This window comes from Oncorhynchus gorbuscha, linkage group LG03, assembly GCF_021184085.1.
Source record: "Oncorhynchus gorbuscha isolate QuinsamMale2020 ecotype Even-year linkage group LG03, OgorEven_v1.0, whole genome shotgun sequence".
In the NCBI taxonomy this organism is placed as follows: domain Eukaryota; kingdom Metazoa; phylum Chordata; class Actinopteri; order Salmoniformes; family Salmonidae; genus Oncorhynchus; species Oncorhynchus gorbuscha.
In genome coordinates, this window is record NC_060175.1 from 75,277,240 (window position 1) to 75,295,252 (window position 18,013).

The 18,013-nt window shown below is 41.1% G+C and overlaps 1 pseudogene; it reads right to left on the reverse strand.

Annotated features, from left to right (window-relative positions):
- Positions 1-240: 240 nt before the first annotated feature.
- The window catches only part of LOC124017603, a 39,386-nt pseudogene continuing 21,613 nt past the window's right edge, over positions 241-18,013 (reverse strand).

An 18,013-nucleotide genomic window follows, 5' to 3' on the forward strand; every position in this document is an offset into this window, starting at 1 on the left:
GCCTACTTTGATCGAAGCCCTGGCGGAACAGTGAAATGGTTTTAGTGCAAATATATAGAATAGAACATTTAAATATACAGTAAACATAACATTTTTAAAAAATACAGTCAGAAATCTAAACAAAAGTGCTACAGTGATAATGATGATGAATCTTGGTTGGTTGGTTGGTAAAGCATGAAAATGTGTTGGGACACGGAGGACGTCTTTGGGTGATAGAAGGCTCTTCAGCAGACAAAAGTCACCAGCTTTCATTACAAGGGGTGTGTGCCTATTGTCTCATACAGAGAATGGATGCCGTGCGGTTGGGTGTGTGTAATGGATAAGACATGGAAAAGCATGGTACAGATCCAGTTACAGGGGGGATTGTGTCCCAAGGACAGCAAGACGCAGGCGGCTCTTGTCGGCTTTAAAGACTGGACTCTGGAGCTCAAATGGTGATGTAGTGCTGTCTGAGTTTCACCAAAAGGAACTCGTGGGTTAAATTGTGTCGTATGATTATTCCCACAATCTGAAAGAGAAGGTACAGACAGGGACATCATGGAGCAAATTGCTTCCTCTACTCTAGATAGACTCTCAAAAATAATTAATTAGCTACAGTAGTTCATGGAGAAAACAATTTCTCTGCTTAGTGCTTTCTATGTACCAGTAAAATAAAATTCTAGAGCTCGTTTTGACGGATAAAATAAGTCGAGTTACTCGCTTGAAGCTGCGTTTATGTCAGAGAGAATGTTGATAATTCATGCCGGTTTAAATTTGAACAATATGGACATTTAATACATACTGTGTCAAGTACTTGAAATGAGTCTATGGTGTGTCTGTCTTTATGATGGACCAACAGAGACATGTTGCGATGTAAATGGTTGTTATTATAAATCTGGGTTGTATTCACTAGGCACCAAACAGAAGGAAACATAGGGGGGACTATTTGAACCTGTCCAACAAGAAACACTCCTTTCGCTTTTCAATTGCAAGCCGTTTGGCTACGGTGTTCACTGATGAATACAACCCTGTCCACAGAGAGTAAACAGGAAGTAGAAACAGGAAGTTGAGGAACCCTTAGCAATAACACTCACCTCTCCCACGGCATTGACCACAGGCAGGTGTTGGAGGCCAAAGGTCCTGAACAGGTTAAAAACTTGGGACACATGCGTGTTTGGGGACACTGTGTAGGGGCACGGGTTCATGTACGGGGTGACGTCCTGAAAGGGAAAGATGAAAAATAATTGTCCCTTTTACGCATTGTCCATTGTATTGACTCGATTAACTGGGTCATACCACTATAATGTGGTTCCCCATAAACTGTTGCCAAGGCAACAAATACCCTTAATGAGGTCCAAACAGAGATAAAACATATCAAACAAAACATTGTACCTAATGGAAACAGGTACAAAAGTATATATATCCACAGTAAAATGAGTCCTATATTGACATAACCTGAAAGCCGCTCAGCAGGGAAGAAGCCACTGCTCCAAAACAGCCATAAAAAAGCCAGACTACGGTTTGCAACTGCACATAGGCACAAATATCGTACTTTTTGGAGAAATGTCCTCTGGTCTGATGAAACAAAATAGAACTGTTTGGTCATAATGACCATCATTATGTTTGGAGGAAAAGGGGAGGCTTGCAAGCCGAAGAACACCATCCCAACCGTGAAGCACGGGGGTGGCAGAATCATGTGGTGGGGGTTCTTTGCTGCAGGAGGGACTGGTTCACTTCACGAAATAGATGGCATCATGAGGTAGAAAAATTATGTGGTTATATTGAAGCAACATCTCAAGACATCAGTCAGGAAGTTAAAGCTTGGTTGCAAATGGGTCTTCCAAATGGACAATGACCCCAAGCATACTTACAAAGTTGTGGCAAAATGGCTTAAACAATTTAAAGGCAATGCTACCAAATACTAATTGAGAGTATGTAAACTTTTAAGCTTAAGCTTATTCGGCAGGATAGAACAGCAGCCTCTGGTAAGACAAGGGGCGTCGGCCTATGTATATTTGTAAACAACAGCTGGTGCACGAAATCTAAGGAAGTCTCAAGGTTTTGATCAACTGAGTTAGAGTATGTCATGCTAAGCTGTAGCCCACACAATTCACCCAGAGAGTTTACATCTATATTTTTTGTAGCTGTCTATATACCACCGCAGACCGATGCTGGCACTTAGACCACACTCAATGAGCTGTTTACGGCCATAAGAAAACAGGAAAACACTCATCCAGAGGCGGCACTCCTAGTGGCCGGGGACTTTAATGCAGGGGAACGCAAATCACTTTTACCTCATTTCTATCAGCATGTTAAATGTGCAACCAGAGGGGAAAAAAAACTCTAGACCATCTCTACTCCACACACACAGACGTGTACAAAGCTCTCCCTCGCCCTCCATTTGGCAAATTTGACCATAATTCTATCCTCCTGATTCCTCTTACAAGCAAAAACTAAAGCAGGAGGCACCAGTGACTTGGTCAATAAGAAAGTGGTCAGATGAAGCAGATGCTAAACTACAGGACTGTTTTGCTAGCACAGACTGGAATATGTTCCGGGATTCTTCCAATGGCACCGAGGAGTACACCACATCAGTCACTGGCTTCATCAATATGTGCATCGGTGACGTCGTCCCCACAGTGACTGTACATACGTGCCCCAACCAAAGCCATCGATTACAGGCAACATCCGTACTGAGCTAAAGGGTAGAGCTGCCACTTTCAATGAGTGGGACTCTAACCCGGAAACTTATAAGAAATCCCGCTATGCCCTCCGACAAACCATCAAACAGGTAAAGCGTCAATACAGGACTAAGATTGAACCATACTACACCGGCTCCGACGCTCGTCGGATATGGCAAGGCTTGCAAACTATTACAGACAACAAAGGGAAGCACAGCCACGAGCTGCCCAGTGACCCAAACCTACCAGATGAGCTAAATTACTTATATGCTCGCTTCGAGGCAAGCAACACTGAAACATGCATGAGAGCACCAGCTCTTCTGGACGACTGTTTGATCACATTATTCCCAACTAGATTTAGATGAGGTTCAGTGTTTAACAAATGATTTGTCCCAAATACAATGCTTTTAGTTTTCAATATATTTAGGACTAGCTTATTACTAGCCACTCATTCTAAAAATGACTGCAGCTCTTTGTTAGGGATTTAAGTGATTTACTTCCCGTGGTAGCTTACGTGTATAATGTTGAGTCATCGGCGTACATAGACACACAGGCTATATTCAATGCTAGTAGTAGGTCATTAGCAAAAAAGGAGAACGGTAGAGAGCTAAGACAGCTGCCTTGAAGAACACCACACTCTATCTGGTTTACGTTAGAGAGGCTTCCATTAAAGAAAATCCTATGTGTTCTATTAGATAGGTAGCTCTCAATCCACGATATGGCAGAAAACACATATGTTTTTACAGCAACAGATTATGATCGATAATATAAGAAGCTGCATTGAAGTCTAACAATACAGCTTCTGTGTGATGGACTGGGTCGTACCACTATCATGCGGGGGTTGTGGAGGGCCAGGTCCAAGTTGTGGATGTCTGGGAAACAGGGGTAGTCCTCAGTCATCTCAGCGTATGACAGTCTGGGCTGCGTGGCACTCTATGTGGACGCACAGATATACAGTGAAAGAGAACAGTGCACAAACACAGACACTCATTCACTTCCTCTCTCCCCTAGACACACTGACTAACTCCTGGGTCATATTCATTAGTGCATAGCACAAAGTAGCAAAACGTAGCAAAACATTTTGAAACGGAGAACAAGAATGAGAGTGAAGGTAGTTCCTCCACAGTTTCTCCCATTTGGTGCCTAATGAACACTAGGGCTGGGAACTGCCAGGGACCTCACAATATGATATTATCACAATACTTAAGTGAGAAACTATATGTATTGCGATTCTTTATGTCACACTATTTTATATATTGCGAATCGATACTCTGATATTATTGTGATTCGATGTTCAAACATACTGCTCACTACATGTCTGCTGCAGAGGAACAAAAGAGCCACGAGTAAACAAGTTTTGATCAGTCATGGAAATGAAAGTGCTGAAAACATGTTGGCTCACCATATAAAAAGAAGATTAAAATCAAGATAAGGTTAAGACAATCTCGCAATAATCTTTTGTGTAAATGTTTCCTCCCCATCACTAACTAATACGACCCTCATGAGGAGTGGATTGGAACACTAACCGACTGGTTCTCTGTGTAGCAGATGCCACGGATGAGCAGGTTGACCAACTTGGACCGCAAGATGATGCTGTGGAAGGTCAGAGGTCGGAAGCGCTCTTTCATGGTCCACTCCTCACTTAGTGGACTGGTCTGGATACAGATTAGGGTAGGGCACGTGTCTGGAAAGATACACACAGAAACACACGTCAGCACAACATTTTCTCCAAATAAAAAACACCAGACTGACTCATCACAGTTAATGGGAACTATCTATGTTTTACCTGCTTCTCCTTCTAAACATGCTTGCTAATTAAATAGAGGATGGGTCATTACCTGGTTTATGACTGCAGTAATGGGGTAAAGACATCAGTGCTAACATGTGGTTATGACTTCGGTGGTTAGAACATACCATAGTATCTGTTTGGACACATTACCTAGTAGTCAAGCATTGTGTGTCTGCTACGTAGGTAACTCTGCACTCTTCTTGGGAACGGGAAGGTATGGGCATCTTCACACTTCTCACGGGAAACAAAGAAGATGTACCGATGTATACATTAAGACCTACATCAAGACTTAGAAGCCATATGTTTACATATTGACCAAGACATATATTGACCAAGACATAATCATATAAGGTTTGTTCCACCAATTTGGTGTCTTTTCAGAATTGGAAGTTTGAAAAAAAAAAACGAAATCTGACTTGATTTCACCTAATTTTAACATTCTGTCATAAAGAGCACATGTTCAACTTCATAACAAAAACACATTTTCCCATCTACAAAATTACTATAGTAGTTTCAAGTTTAATTTGTCACATGCACAAGTACAGTGAAATGCTTAACTTTCAAGCCCTTCCCAAAAGTGCAGTATTCAATATCAAAATAAGTATAACAAAAATAAAACAAAAGCAATGTAGCTATATACAGGTCCAGGACCAGTACCAGGACCAGTACCACATTTACAATGTAGACTATATACAGGACCAGGACCAGTACCACATTTACAATGTAGACTATATACAGGACCAGGACCAGTACCAGTAGACCAGGACCAGGACCAGTACCATATTTACAATGTAGACTATATACAGGACCAGGACCAGTACCACATTTACAATGTAGACTATATACAGGACCAGTACCATATTTACAATATAGACTATATACAGGGCCAGGACCAGGACCATATTTACAATGTAGACTATATACAGGACCAGGACCAGTACCACATTTACAATGTAGACTATATACAGGACTAGGACCAGTACCACATTTACAATGTAGACTATATACAGGGCCAGGGACCAGTACCACATTTACAATGTAGACTATATACAGGACCAGGACCAGTACCACATTTACAATGTAGACTATATACAGACCAGGACCAGTACCACATTTACAATGTAGACTATATACAGGACCAGGACCAGTACCACATTTACAATGTAGACTATATACCACATTTACAATGTAGACTATATACAGGGCCAGGACCAGTACCACATTTACAATGTAGACTATATACAGGGCCAGGACCAGTACCACATTTACAATGTAGACTATATACAGGGCCAGGACCAGTACCATATTTACAATGTAGACTATATACAGGCCAGGACCAGTACCATATTTACAATGTAGACTATATACAGGACCAGGACCAGTACCACATTTACAATGTAGACTATATACAGGACCAGGACCAGTACCACATTTACAATGTAGACTATATACAGAACCAGGACCAGTACCACATTTACAATGTAGACTATATACAGAACCAGGACCAGTACCAGGGCTATAGGACCATTACCACATTTACAATGTAGACTATATACAGGACCAGGGCCAGTACCACATTTACAATGTAGACTATATACAGGTCCAGGACCAGTACCAGGACCAGTACCACATTTACAATGTAGACTATATACAGGGCCAGGACCATTACCACATTTACAATGTATACTATATACAGGACCAGTATCACATTTACAATGTAGACTATATACAGTGCCAGGACCAGTACCACATTTACAATGTAGACTATACACAGGGCCAGGACCTGTACCATATTTACAATGTAGACTATATACAGGGCCAGGACCAGTACCACATTTACAATGTCGACTATATACAGGACCAGGACTTGTACCACATTTACAATGTAGACTATATACAGGGCCAGGACCAGAACCACATTTACAACGTCGACTATATACAGGACCAGTATCACATTTACAATGTAGACTATATACAGAACCAGGACCAGTACCACATTTACAATGTAGACTATATACAGGGCCAGGACCAGTACCACATTTACAATGTAGACTATATACAGGACCAGGACAAGTACCACATTTACAATGTCGACTATATACAGGACCAGGACCTGTACCACATTTACAATGTAGACTATATACAGGACCAGGACAAGTACCACATTTACAATGTCGACTATATACAGGACCAGTATCACATTTACAATGTAGACTATATACAGGCCCAGGACCAGTACCACATTTACAATGTAGACCATACACAGGACCAGGACCAGTACCACATTTACAATGTAGACTATATACAGGACCAGGACCAGTACCACATTTACAATGTAGACTATATACAGAACCAGGACCAGTACCACATTTACAATGTAGACTATACACAGGGCCAGGACCAGTACCACATTTACAATGTAGACTATATACAGGGCCAGGACCAGAACCACATTTACAATGTAGACTATATACAGGGCCAGGACCAGTACCACATTTATAATGTAGACTATATACAGGACCAGGACCTGTACCATATTTACAATGTAGACTATATACAGGGCCAGGACCTGTACCATATTTACAATGTAGACTATATACAGGACCAGTATCACATTTACAATATAGACTATATACAGGGCCAGGACCAGGACCATATTTACAATGTAGACTATATACAGAACCAGGACCAGTACCACATTTACAATGTAGACTATATACAGGACTAGGACCAGTACCACATTTACAATGTAGACTATATACAGGGCCAGGGACCAGTACCACATTTACAATGTAGACTATATACAGGACCAGGACCAGTACCACATTTACAATGTAGACTATATACAGGACCAGGACCAGTACCACATTTACAATGTAGACTATATACAGGACCAGGACCAGTACCACATTTACAATGTAGACTATATACAGAACCAGGACCAGTACCACATTTACAATGTAGACTATACACAGGGCCAGGACCAGTACCACATTTACAATGTAGACTATATACAGAACCAGGACCAGTACCACATTTACAATGTAGACTATATACAGGACCAGTACTACATTGACAATGTAGACTATATACAGGACCAGTACCATTTTACAATGTAGACTATATACAGGGCCAGGACCAGTACCACATTTACAATGTAGACTATAAACTGAACCAGGACCAGGACCATATTTACAATGTAGACTATATACAGGACCAGGACCAGTACCATATTTACAATGTAGACTATATACAGGACCAGTACCATATTTACAATGTAGACTATATACAGGGCCAGGACCAGTACCACATTTACAATGTAGACTATATACAGAACCAGGACCAGTACCACATTTACAATGTAGACTATATACAGGACCAGTACCACATTTACAATGTAGACTATATACAGGGCCAGGACCAGAACCACATTTACAACGTCGACTATATACAGGACCAGTATCACATTTACAATGTAGACTATATACAGAACCAGGACCAGTACCACATTTACAATATAGACTATATACAGGGCCAGGACCAGGACCATATTTACAATGTAGACTATATACAGTGCCAGGACCAGTACCACATTTACAATGTAGACTATATACAGGACCAGGACCAGTACCATATTTACAATGTAGACTATATACAGGACCAGGACCAGTACCACATTTACAATGTAGACTATATACAGAACCAGGACCAGTACCACATTTACAATGTAGACTATACACAGGGCCAGGACCAGTACCACATTTACAATGTAGACTATATACAGGGCCAGGACCATTACCACATTTACAATGTAGACTATATACAGGACCAGGGCCAGTACCACATTTACAATGTAGACTATATACAGGTCCAGGACCAGTACCAGGACCAGTACCACATTTACAATGTAGACTATATACAGGGCCAGGACCATTACCACATTTACAATGTATACTATATACAGGACCAGTATCACATTTACAATGTAGACTATATACAGTGCCAGGACCAGTACCACATTTACAATGTAGACTATACACAGGGCCAGGACCTGTACCATATTTACAATGTAGACTATATACAGGGCCAGGACCAGTACCACATTTACAATGTCGACTATATACAGGACCAGGACTTGTACCACATTTACAATGTAGACTATATACAGGACCAGGACCAGTACCACATTTACAATGTAGACTATATACAGGACCAGGACCAGTACCACATTTACAATGTAGACTATATACAGGACCAGGACCAGTACCACATTTACAATGTAGACTATATACAGGACCAGGACCAGTACCACATTTACAATGTAGACTATATACAGGACCAGGACCAGTACCATATTTACAATGTAGACTATATACAGGACCAGGACCAGTACCATATTTACAATGTAGACTATATACAGGACCAGGACCAGTACCATATTTACAATGTAGACTATATACAGGACCAGTACCATATTTACAATATAGACTATATACAGGGCCAGGACCAGGACCATATTTACAATGTAGACTATATACAGGACCAGGACCAGTACCACATTTACAATGTAGACTATATACAGGACTAGGACCAGTACCACATTTACAATGTAGACTATATACAGGGCCAGGGACCAGTACCACATTTACAATGTAGACTATATACAGGACCAGGACCAGTACCACATTTACAATGTAGACTATATACAGGACCAGGACCAGTACCACATTTACAATGTAGACTATATACAGGACCAGGACCAGTACCACATTTACAATGTAGACTATATACAGAACCAGGACCAGTACCACATTTACAATGTAGACTATACACAGGGCCAGGACCAGTACCACATTTACAATGTAGACTATATACAGAACCAGGACCAGTACCACATTTACAATGTAGACTATATACAGGACCAGTACCACATTGACAATGTAGACTATATACAGGACCAGTACCATATTTACAATGTAGACTATATACAGGGCCAGGACCAGTACCACATTTACAATGTAGACTATAAACTGAACCAGGACCAGGACCATATTTACAATGTAGACTATATACAGGACCAGGACCAGTACCATATTTACAATGTAGACTATATACAGGACCAGTACCATATTTACAATGTAGACTATATACAGGGCCAGGACCAGTACCACATTTACAATGTAGACTATATACAGAACCAGGACCAGTACCACATTTACAATGTAGACTATATACAGGACCAGTACCACATTTACAATGTAGACTATATACAGGGCCAGGACCAGAACCACATTTACAACGTCGACTATATACAGGACCAGTATCACATTTACAATGTAGACTATATACAGAACCAGGACCAGTACCACATTTACAATATAGACTATATATAGGGCCAGGACCAGGACCATATTTACAATGTAGACTATATACAGTGCCAGGACCAGTACCACATTTACAATGTAGACTATATACAGGACCAGGACCAGTACCATATTTACAATGTAGACTATATACAGGACCAGGACCAGTACCACATTTACAATGTAGACTATATACAGGACCAGTACCACATTTACAATGTAGACTATATACAGGGCCAGGACCAGAACCACATTTACAACGTCGACTATATACAGGACCAGTATCACATTTACAATGTAGACTATATACAGGGCCAGGACCAGGACCATATTTACAATGTAGACTATATACAGTGCCAGGACCAGTACCACATTTACAATGTAGACTATATACAGGACCAGGACCAGTACCACATTTACAATGTAGACTATATACAGGACCAGGACCAGGACCAGTACCATATTTACAATGTAGACTATATACAGGATCAGGACCAGTACCACATTTACAATGTAGACTATATACAGAACCAGGACCAGTACCACATTTACAATGTAGACTATACACAGGGCCAGGACCAGTACCATATTTACAATGTAGACTATATACAGGGCCAGGACCATTACCACATTTACAATGTAGACTATATACAGGACCAGGGCCAGTACCACATTTACAATGTAGACTATATACAGGTCCAGGACCAGTACCAGGACCAGTACCACATTTACAATGTAGACTATATACAGGGCCAGGACCATTACCACATTTACAATGTATACTATATACAGGACCAGTATCACATTTACAATGTAGACTATATACAGTGCCAGGACCAGTACCACATTTACAATGTAGACTATACACAGGGCCAGGACCTGTACCATATTTACAATGTAGACTATATACAGGGCCAGGACCAGTACCATATTTACAATGTCGACTATATACAGGACCAGGACTTGTACCACATTTACAATGTAGACTATATACAGGGCCAGGACCAGAACCACATTTACAACGTCGACTATATACAGGACCAGTATCACATTTACAATGTAGACTATATACAGAACCAGGACCAGTACCACATTTACAATGTAGACTATATACAGGGCCAGGACCAGTACCACATTTACAATGTAGACTATATACAGGACCAGGACAAGTACCACATTTACAACGTCGACTATATACAGGACCAGTACCACATTTACAATGTAGACTATATACAGGACCAGAACCACATTTACAACGTCGACTATATACAGGACCAGTACCACATTTACAATGTAGACTATATACAGAACCAGGACCAGTACCACATTTACAATGTGGACTATATACAGGACCAGGACCTGTACCACATTTACAATGTAGACTATATACAGGGCCAGGACCAGTACCACATTTACAATGTAGACTATATACAGGACCAGGGCTAGTACCACATTTACAATGTCGACTATATACAGGACCAGGACCTGTACCACATTTACAATGTAGACTATATACAGGATCAGGACCAGTACCACATTTACAATGTAGACTATATACAGAACCAGGACCAGTACCACATTTACAATGTAGACTATACACAGGGCCAGGACCAGTACCATATTTACAATGTAGACTATATACAGGGCCAGGACCATTACCACATTTACAATGTAGACTATATACAGGACCAGGGCCAGTACCACATTTACAATGTAGACTATATACAGGTCCAGGACCAGTACCAGGACCAGTACCACATTTACAATGTAGACTATATACAGGGCCAGGACCATTACCACATTTACAATGTATACTATATACAGGACCAGTATCACATTTACAATGTAGACTATATACAGTGCCAGGACCAGTACCACATTTACAATGTAGACTATACACAGGGCCAGGACCTGTACCATATTTACAATGTAGACTATATACAGGGCCAGGACCAGTACCATATTTACAATGTCGACTATATACAGGACCAGGACTTGTACCACATTTACAATGTAGACTATATACAGGGCCAGGACCAGAACCACATTTACAACGTCGACTATATACAGGACCAGTATCACATTTACAATGTAGACTATATACAGAACCAGGACCAGTACCACATTTACAATGTAGACTATATACAGGGCCAGGACCAGTACCACATTTACAATGTAGACTATATACAGGACCAGGACAAGTACCACATTTACAACGTCGACTATATACAGGACCAGTACCACATTTACAATGTAGACTATATACAGGACCAGAACCACATTTACAACGTCGACTATATACAGGACCAGTACCACATTTACAATGTAGACTATATACAGAACCAGGACCAGTACCACATTTACAATGTGGACTATATACAGGACCAGGACCTGTACCACATTTACAATGTAGACTATATACAGGGCCAGGACCAGTACCACATTTACAATGTAGACTATATACAGGACCAGGGCTAGTACCACATTTACAATGTCGACTATATACAGGACCAGGACCTGTACCACATTTACAATGTAGACTATATACAGGACCAGGGCCAGTACCACATTTACAATGTAGACTATATACAGGACCAGGACCTGTACCACATTGACAATGTAGACTATATACAGGACCAGGACCTGTACCACATTTACAATGTAGACTATATACAGGACCAGGACCTGTACCACATTTACAATGTAGACTATATACAGGACCAGGGCCAGTACCACATTTACAATGTAGACTATATACAGGGCCAGGACCAGTACCACATTTACAATGTAGACTATATACAGGACCAGGACCAGTACCACATTTACAATGTAGACTATATACAGAACCAGGACCAGTACCACATTTACAATGTAGACTATATACAGGACCAGGACCAGTACCACATTTACAATGTAGACTATATACAGGGCCAGGAACAGTACCACATTTACAATGTGCAGGAACACTGGAGTGTTTGAGATAGCTATGTACATGTAGGCAGGGATTAGGAGAAAGTGACTGGTAGCAGGGTCAATAACAATAATAATAACAGTAAACAGTACGGCAGCAGCATAAGTGGTGTGTGTGTGTGTGTGTGTGTGTGTGTGTGTGTGTGTGTGTGTGTGTGTGTGTGTGTGTGTGTGTGTGTGTGTGTGTGTGTGTGTGTGTGTGTGTGTGTGTGTGTGTGTGTGTGTGTGTGTGTGTGTGTGTGTGTGTGTGTGTGTGTGTGTGACTGAGGGTGTACAGTATGTGAGTGTGCGCATGTGAGTATGTGTGTGTGCATGTGAGTAAGAGTGACAGTAAAGGTGTGTTAGAGTTGTGGCAGTCATGACATTTTGTCAGCCGGTTACTGTCATGCAAAAGAATGCCGGTTTCAAGGTAATTGACCGTTAATTAACATAAACACACATTTAGCATCTCCAGGCCTTCAAGCATACAAGCTACATACAAGCTACATACAAGCCAAATACAAGCTACATTACAAGCCGCTGATGCGCACCTTTGGAACATCTACATTTAAAAAAGCATAATAAATCAATTTCATATAGACCATCACAATAAATCCATTGTTTATTTTAGTCAGGTCTAAAGAAACATTATAGTATGAAAAAATGTATCCCAAAAATGGTATTTTCCCTACTGTATAGGATCTGGCTATGGCCCATGCCATTGGCTCTAGGCTTGTTCATTTCGCTGACAAGATATGCTTATAAGTCCCGCGCCATTATTTGATACTATATGATTTTACTTGAATAAATATGACTTGAAACTGAATAAAATAGAAAGGTTATTTTTCCCATTCTGGAGCGAGTGTGCATATGAGGTGGCTATGTTGAGCGAAAAGTGATCATTTGAAACAGGTCCTACATGCTAGATTTAGAGATATTTGGCAACTGTAGTTGTTACTGATACAAACCTTAGAATGTTTTAGAAATCCAAACATAAATGGGCAACATGATGCAACTATAGGATATTGATGATTTGAGAAAGTTGCAGAAAAAGTTTGCACTATGTTCCTTGCCCCAGGCTGCACACACTGTTCTCTCACCAAGTGATCATATTTTCACCCATCAGACTATCCTCGAATGAATCTGGACTTTACTAACGTGTAAAATCAGTTTCGATTTAGAATGGCCCATTATCAAATGGACAGGAACAGGGGAAGAATACATGTCAGCTGAATCTCCTCAAATGGCGAATGAAGGCCATGAGCTTTCCCACCCGTTCATTTTTCAATGATGCTGGGTAGGCTACTTCAGTTTTATAGCAGACCTGTGCTTCATATGAGCAGCTGAGAAATAAATATAACAACACTTATTTCACTCCACGCGTCAACCACTGTTTGAGGAGCATGCTCTCGCTGCCCGACAGGTGATATTCTGCCCAAACTCTCTATGCCATGGACTCTCCAACCCTGTTCCTGCAGCTACCCAGCGCTTAATTTGGGAAACCAAGTGGAATCTGTTTGGGAACATCGATAGTAACATGTTTATCTCAACAAAACATATTTCACTGAACTGTTGACAGCCCTTCTGCACGCTCAAGAAAGGAATAAAGGAGAGGAGATGGAAACACATGGTGGTGAGATATTCTGTATAGCTAAAGGCAATGGGCCACCCAATTAATTGTGAAAATATAGAAAAATCCTTATTAATAGGCTATTCAAAATCAAATACAAATTCACTATAATTGTAGACTACCTGTAAGCCGCCCTACACAATCAATGAACCAACAGCATCGCCTAGGGCTGTATGTACGCACGGTAATCTCCTTTCATGCAACCTGGGCATGCTTTTTTAGAATTTTAATGCGGTCATGACTCATGACTGACCGTGTGGCGGTAATACGGTCACCACAACAGCCCTAAGGTGCGTGCGTCTTGAGTGGGTAGAGACCAGTGGATGGGCATAGAGTCCGTGTGGATAGTCTGTGGGAGAGGGAGAGCAGTAGTTATCCATTTAAAAGTCTTATGGCCAGGAGATAAGTTGGAGTCTGTTGGTCTGAGCCTCGATGCGCTGGTACCACCTGCCGGAAGGGAGCATGAAGAACAGTCTGTCTGAGGTGGCTGGAGTCTTAGGCATTTTGTTTGTGTCTTTTTCAGACACCGCATGGAATGTATGTCCTGGATGGCTGGGAGCTCACCACCAGTGATGCGCTGGGCCATCCACACCACTCTCTTCCAGTCGAGAGTGGTGCAGTTGCCATAACAGACAGTTATACAACCAGTCTGCAGTTGTAAAAGTTCCTAAGGATCTGAGGGGGCATGCCAAATCGTTTCAGCCTACTGAAGGCAAAAGGGGTGCTGCCATGCCTTCTTCACGACTGTGCTGGTGCCAATTCCTCAGTGATGAGGACACCAAGGAACTTGACCCTCTCCACTGTGGACCCATCAATGAGGATGAGGGTATGCACCCAACCATTCCTTGTATTCCACGACAAGCTCGTTGTAAGTGGCTATTAAGTGCCAAATAAAGTAAAGGTTCAACGCAGTTGTTTTTATCTAAATAGCAAATAATTTCTGGGTAACAATTAAGTACATTACTGTGGTTGTGGTGGTCAAAAAACATGGCCTCCTGGAAGCCATGTTGGAAGATCACCACGTCAATTCTTCCAACAACAACAGCTGAGTGGTTACCCCAAGCTGCATGATAACAGTGCCTAAAACTTGTTGATTCATCACCATGGTCAATTTCTGTGCCGTATTTGGCTTCTCTAACAAGGCAGGAAAAACAGATTACCCGTAATCATGAAACACCAAGAAGATAAGACTCAAGAACTGTCTGAAAAGCCAAGAAACCTTTTTGTCAGTCAATACCTGAACCCAGACAACTGTCAGCACAGGATCTGTTCCGACCATTTCATCACTGGTTAGTCTGATCGAGACTAAGTTAGCCAACGTTAGCTACCTAATAGCGTGTAGTCTAGCTATTATTATGTGTCTCTCTCATAGGCTGCGCATGAGTTTCAAGTTTTGGGGAAGCTATTTATTCCACCATAAAAATGTTCCTTTATAATAAAGCATTGCATGCATCTATCAATTCATTTGCAGACAAATGTAAGCCTACTATTCCTAATGTGATGATTGGATAGTCATGATTTATTCAGATATAAATATAACTGAATCTAATCCTTGTACATGGCTGAGCGTGTAGTGGCATAGGTTAAATAAAAAAGGTTAAAATAAATAAATAAATAAATAGGCCTATAGGCTATATCAAATATGTTTCTTTGCTTTCCTTTGCACAGGGAAAATGTGGCCTTTGATCAACACATTTCACACTATCAAGAAGCCCATGTCGACCAGATTCCCACTGTGAAGATGAGCAATGCTGCAGCAGCATCAGTTTCCACTTCTACTATTTCGCCCTTTTCCAGATATGAAAGGAGACATCCCTCAGTTAGACAAAAGGGTTTCCATTTGCTGTGCCTTGGTCAATCTGAATGATTCTGTTGTGCCATGAGGAGAGAGCACCTTGTCTTATTAAATAAAAGGATTTCTTACAGCCTAACTATTCTTTCTTTCTTTTACAATTTAAACACATTTAGCAGACAATGTAATTGTTGTGGTAGTCTTAGGCAAACCATCTTCATTATCAGTGGCACCTCCTGTCACACCCTGATCTGTTTCACCTGTCTTTTGCTTGTCTCCACCCCCCTCCAGGTGTCACCCATTTTCCCCATTATCACATGTGCATTTATACCTGTGTTTTCTGTTTGACTGTTGCCAGTTTGTCCTGTCAAGCCTACCAGTGTGTTTTTCTGTACTCTGGTTCGCGTTAGTCCCTTGACCTGTCATTTTGTTTATAAACTTCTGTGATTTTAACTGTCTGCATCTGGGTCTTATCCTGAGGTCAGATACCTCCAAGTGCCAGTCGGACCTTCTGGGAGAACAGTATCTGGCATTGAACTTTGTAGAAGTAGTTGTCTGTTTTTATGCTAAGGATCCAATCTCCTGCTTTGACATTTCACTGGGGTTGGATTTGCACTAAACAATTTCATATCAGCGTAAGGAATGTACAAGATCTAGTATAATGATGAGCCTAATATACATTGTCTACTGGTATTGTTTAATTGAAAACATATAGCTCAACAACTTATTATGTAAACAATGTGTAAGCTATTTTCTGCTTCGGATGCACAATGTCATGGGGTGCATTGCAAATGCCCATAAGGCTAATGCCGTCAGACTGTAGGCCAGTGGTTCCCGACTCTGGTATACAAGTACCCCCAACACTACACATTTTGATTGTAGCCCTGGATAAGCACACCTGATTCAACTTGTGAAGTAATCATCAGGCCCTCTAATGAAGTTGTCAAGTAATCATCAGGCCCTCCAATGAGGGCCTGATGATTAGTTGAATCGGGTATGTTTGTCTGGGGCTATAACATGTATGCCGCTGAAGGGACTCAAGGACCGGAGTTGGGAACCACTGCTGCATTGGCGTCGTGTGCCATTATCAGCTGTGAAATGGGCACGACTGACATCCTGAGTGACAAAACTAATTGGAGAGCTTACAACTGAACAAAAAGGTAATGTTCATTTGAGAATACAACACAAACACATGAGACATATTCCTTCCACTCTTTATTGCAGGATTGTGATCTTTGATTAATCAACATTGACTAGTTAATCTTGAATAATAGTTAATAACACACTTACCGTCAAAGAATCAGCACTTTATTACATATAATTTCAAAGTGTGCAAGTAAGCTAACTCAAAGGTTAGACATCTCAGTAACAAGTAGGCTATTAATACAAAAGCATAAGTGAAACAAAAGCTGTGTTCGAATACGCATACTAACTGTACTATTTGTGACATGAATTGAGTATGTAGTATGCTTATTGGTCATAGTGTCGATTATAGTTAGTATGCCAAGAGTTCCCGGATGTCGTATTTAAATCTGCCTAAATATGAAGTATACACGCAGAGGACAATATTTCTGTACTTTAGGGCCCATAATGCAATTATTTAGGAAATGGGTGTGGCTTCACATCGTTTTCAGGTTTGAAGAAAATGGGGTGCTTTCGTAAATGCTCCCTGGCTATCTTCTTGTCGGAGTGTACCAGAGCGCAGAATAATGCATTTTTGAGCGCTCAACACCCGTTGAATTTGGCCGGTGTGACGTCGGCAAAAAGGCATAAAGGTTTTGCCAGCAGCACAGTTTGTTATCCAGAGCGTTGGTGACTAACTGCCTAACC